Genomic DNA, 4,589 nt, shown 5'->3' with positions numbered 1-4,589 from the left:
GGGGCTGGCTGGCGGGGGCGGGGCGTAGGGCGAGTCGGCTGGCTGGGGCGGGGCGGGGCGTCGCGTCGCTGGGCCCCGCGCAGCCCAGGAGCAGACTGTTTGCCCCCGACTCTGGCCGCGGAGCCCTTTCTAGCCTCTCAACCCTCCGCAGCCTTCCAGGGGCTACAGCGACTGCAGCCTAAAGGCACGAAGAAACCCTCTTTACGTTCCGCGGGGTGTGCTGGGCCGAGGGGTTGCATGGCGCCAGGAAGGAGGCCTGGAGCCCTCGAAGCCTTCCCAGACCAGGCCAGGGGGGTCAGGCTCAGAGCGCACTGCCCTCTTTGGGGGGTTCACTGAACTACTCGCCCTTCAGGGCCCCACCCTACATTGCCCTCCCTGCCAGCTCTGGCATCTGATGTCTCCGTGCAGTTATGGAGAGGGGAAATAAGTCCAGGAGACCCGTCTTGGGCTGCCCTGGTCTCCAAGCCATGCCCGATCTTGCAAGCTTTCTCAATACTGGGATAGAAGGCACACTGGCCTGGAGAGGAGCGGCCTTGGGGCCCAGACACCAGGCTCAGCCCCAGGAGGGAGAGGTGGGGACGGCTGACCAGGGGCAGTCTGGAAGAACCGGGACAGCAGGGCCTGCCGCCCTGGAGAGGTGAGGGCCTGGGGGGTAGGTGCCCAGCCATCCAGATCAGGCCCGAGTCCAGGTTCTAAACGTCCCCTTGGTGACGTGGCTGAACTTTCTTCTCTGTCTGGCCTGTTTCAGAAGAGACATTCCTCCGCTGAATCTCACGCTGGCCTGCACTTCCCAGGGTCAGCAGCTGTCCCCATGGACAAGCTCTCTCTTTCCCACTGCATGTCCCTGGTCCCTGTCCTGTAGCGCGCAGGTGCTGCTGAACTTTTTTTTTGGAGAGGTTTTTGCTAAAGGGTGCGTGTGCGCTCGCCAGAGACAAGGAGACAGGAAGCGAGAAATCATCCCCCAGGGTGGCTGCCACAATCCCTCCTCCTCATTCTCCTCTCGGGATCTTGGGCACGCACGCACACACGCCCGGCGTGAGTTTAAGCCACTGGGTTTGGGACTCGAACCGCGGGTGACTACCTGGGAGTCCAGCGATATAGCCACTATGCTGACTGCTGGTCCCTGCTGCTGAACTCTTAATCAGTGCTAATATTTACCAGCTGGTTTTGTATTTTCTAAGTAGCAATCTGACCACCATGATGTTATTTTTTTAATGTGAGACTGTGGACTGTCATGACTTTTCCAACAACCCAGTAATTCCTTTCTCGTCCCCGCCCCGCTGCTTTCTTTCGGAACCTGGGTCTCCAGTACAGAGCTGTTTGGTACTGATGCTATCCATGCAAGAGACTGTTTCCAATTTCAACCAAGGAAACGACCAGGGCTGACTTCTCCCACCTCAGTCTTGCCGAAAACCAACCAGGAGCACCTCGTTTAGTATCTAAACAGTGCTTTATTGGAAAAGGTTAGCTTAAATGGATACAAAATTGCTGTGGAAAATAAGTGTTTACAAAATACGTCTCTATAGGGAGAGATTATCTCTTAGTAAAGGAGCACTTATCTGTTAGCAAAAGTACATGTTTAGATTTGGGTAGCAAAGTCCGGGCTTTCAGAAGTTAGGTGTCCCCCACCCCAGTACCCATTACTAGGTGGAAGCTGGCCCTCAGTAGACACCGCCAGGGTGGGCCTGGGCATGCTCATCCTCCCTCTTTCCTTCCAGCATCTTCCAGTTTAATTACCAGCTGCTCAGATGCATTCCACATTCCTGAACACCCTTCCTAGGTGAGAACTTCACGTGATGACTTTCGACATATGCCTGGTGCCCTCTGATGGAGCATTCTCTATGTCAACTTCTCACGTTTTAGTAAAAGGAAAATAATGCACCAGCACCTGCTCCCTCCACACCGTGGTGACTGTTCAGGTCATTTCTCCCCCTGGAGTAAACTGCGCAAGTCCAGGAGGGAAAGGCGGAAGGCGAGGGCCAGGCCACGGCGCAGCGAGCGGACCACGCAGCAGTGACGGGCTCCGCAAGCAGCCTGTGTGACACATGAAGTCAGAGCACACGATGTGGAAGGCAGTGACGGTGGGGACAGGAGAGGGAGCGGCACATGGCACGCCATCCCTGCTGCTTCGGTCCCACCCAACGCCACTGTGAGGGAAGGCAGGAGCCCGCACCAGGAAACCGGGCAGGCACGTGGGCCTCCTGGGGTTCCGGTGGCACAGGGCACGCTGGCCCAAGGACCCCACTGTGCACTGCGGAGGCAGGCCTTCTGCCCCGGCGGTCATAGAAAATGCAGTATGGCATGGGTGAGATGTACAAAGGTTGGTCTCTGAGTGGGCCCACTGCTAAGACTCCCTGATCAGTCATGCCCCAGTTCAGTGGCAGGGGACACTCGCCACCTCTGCTGGTAAGAGTCTCAGGGCAGTGTGTGGCTGGAGCTCCCAGCTGCTCTGTTTCCTGCACAGCAGTGGAGCCAGGGGGACCACTGCCAAGACCGACCTGGCGTTCTGAAGGTACCCAGCATCAGACTCTGGAGACTTAAGACTCACCCCCGAAGCCTGCTGTAAAAAAGCCACTGAAGCGTGCACGAGTGTCGTCAGGTAACCGTTCCGGCTCACCTGGCTACAGGGATACGTGTGGACGAGGGCACCGCTGCCCAGAACAGCCTGGAGGTGGCGGGGAGAGGGCGGGAGCCTTCCCAGGGCGGGCTCGCCGAGGACGGTGGCCTTGTGCCAGGCAGGGCAGCACTGTGCACACCCACGATGCCCTACCCCCGGGAGCACCGCGATGGCACCACCGTTCTGGCTACAGCCGGCAGGTACGGCGTCAGCCCTGCCAGCCAAGTCTGGCCGCCCTGAGAACCACCCTAACGTTAGCGGTTAACCGAGGAAGAAGGAAATGCAAGGGAAAGTGAGCCTCACGAAGGGGACAGTGAGACACGAGTACAAGTGTTACAGCTCCATACACCAGGTACATCGCAGGTGAGAGAGGCGCTCCAGGCACATTGCAGGTGAGAGAGGCGCTCCAGGCACAGCGCAGGTGAGAGAGGCGCTCCAGGCACAGCAGTGCGGTGTGGACGGGCTCCCCCGCAGGCACAGGAGGCGGCTGGCTGTTCGCCCCTCCGGAGCGTCTTCGCGTTGTGCCAGGAAAAACGCTTCCTAGGAAAACAGAATATAGCACAGGTCAGGGGCCACACAGTGCTTGCCACGGCCATCCTGGATCGCTTCCCTGCCTCTGTGCCCTGACACACTGCCAGGTCTGCCCATTGGGCCCAACCGCCGACTCTGTCGACGGCACTGGGAGACCCTGGAAATTGCAAAAGCGGTTAACCTCATGAGTATGCAGAAGTAAAAACCAGTCTGAAGTACAATTTCCCTAATTCTGTGACATTTTTAAAAGAGAGAGGTAGCGAGACCAGAGATGGGGTGTACCTGTCACCTACTCTGCCTCAAAGCTGCCCCAGCCAGAAGCCCTGCTCCCCTTGCCGCACCCTCCCCCCCGGCAGTGCCCGATCGGGTTGTGCAGGGTGACAGGAGGCTCTGACCCTGGTGACAGCGACTCCTCCGGCACACCAAGCCTACTCCTAAGGCGTCAACGTGATGCTCAAAGCAAAGCACCACCCGGAACGGGGTGCCTGTGCTGCCCGACCCCATACAGGACCTGGACCCAGGTATTTGGTGCCTCTGGACACACACATTTGCCTCACAAGCAGCGCTGTCTTGGAGGCCGAGGCCCAGCACCCCGTGGGCCTCCCTGAGCCCTGTCCCTTGGCTGGCGAGGCCTCGGACTGGCCTGCTGTGTCACAGCACTCAGGCCACCTTCCTGGTACGGGGGCGCTCCCACACTGCCAGGGGGAGGCCTTTTTTTTTCCTCCCAGATCTTTCAGGCCAAGCCCCATCTCCTGTACCTCCGCCCTCCCTCCAGGTGCCTGCACTCTCTTGGGAATGGACTCTGCCCAAAGCTGTCCCCGCCTCTGGAAGCGAGGGGAGTGGCACCCGGACTGCTGCCCTCTTCCCAGTGCTGCCTGCAGCCCTCTAGAGACGCCTCCCTCCCATTTTCTGTGAACGTGGCCAGAGGGCCCAGTGCTCACTGGGGACAGTGAGAGGGAGCAAGAGCACCTCCTGCAGGCAGCGTCACGCCACAGTCCCTTCTCCATCCTGTCAGGACTCCGGGCACGCATGCACACACCCAGCCTGTGTTTTAAGACAGAGAATTTTGCTATAGGGAGCATGTGATAGCAGGAGAGACAGAAAGCGAGAAATCACCCCTTGGGGTTGCCTGCCTAGCCCCTTCTCCCCATTCTCTTGGGTAACCCCTATATGCACACACACCCAGCATGAGTTTTAAGTTGCTGGGTTCAGGGGCTAGCAGGTGGTGTGGTGGTTAAGAGCACTAGACTCTTATATAACCGTGATTTGAGCCCCAGACCTGGTGGCTTGCGTTTTCACTTTCCCTCCCTCCCTCTCTGGTCAAATTAGAAAAAAAAAAAAAAAAAAGGAAGTTAAAATAAAATAAAAATAAAATAACTTTAAAAAAACAAAAAACAAAATAAATCTTTTTTTTTTTTTTTTTTTTTGGGCCTTAAGGGCT

The 4,589-nt window shown here is 57.6% G+C and overlaps 1 protein-coding gene across 4 annotated transcripts in view; it reads right to left on the bottom strand.

Moving 5' to 3' along the window:
* Positions 1-1,431: 1,431 nt before the first annotated feature.
* Positions 1,432-4,589, bottom strand: part of SEPTIN2 (septin 2) — a 47,537-nt gene continuing 44,379 nt past the window's right edge. For all 4 annotated transcript variants that reach the window (XM_006165171.3, XM_006165172.3, XM_006165170.3 and 1 more), the window contains one exon: positions 1,432-3,157. The gene's annotated coding sequence lies outside the window, so the exon portion shown is untranslated. The remainder of the gene's footprint in view (positions 3,158-4,589) is intronic.

Source organism: Tupaia chinensis, unplaced genomic scaffold (genome assembly GCF_000334495.1).
Source record: "Tupaia chinensis unplaced genomic scaffold, TupChi_1.0 Scaffold143823_1, whole genome shotgun sequence".
In the NCBI taxonomy this organism is placed as follows: domain Eukaryota; kingdom Metazoa; phylum Chordata; class Mammalia; order Scandentia; family Tupaiidae; genus Tupaia; species Tupaia belangeri.
The sequence above is the reverse complement of the archived record's forward strand: the minus strand, read 5'-3'. Positions and strand labels throughout refer to the sequence as shown.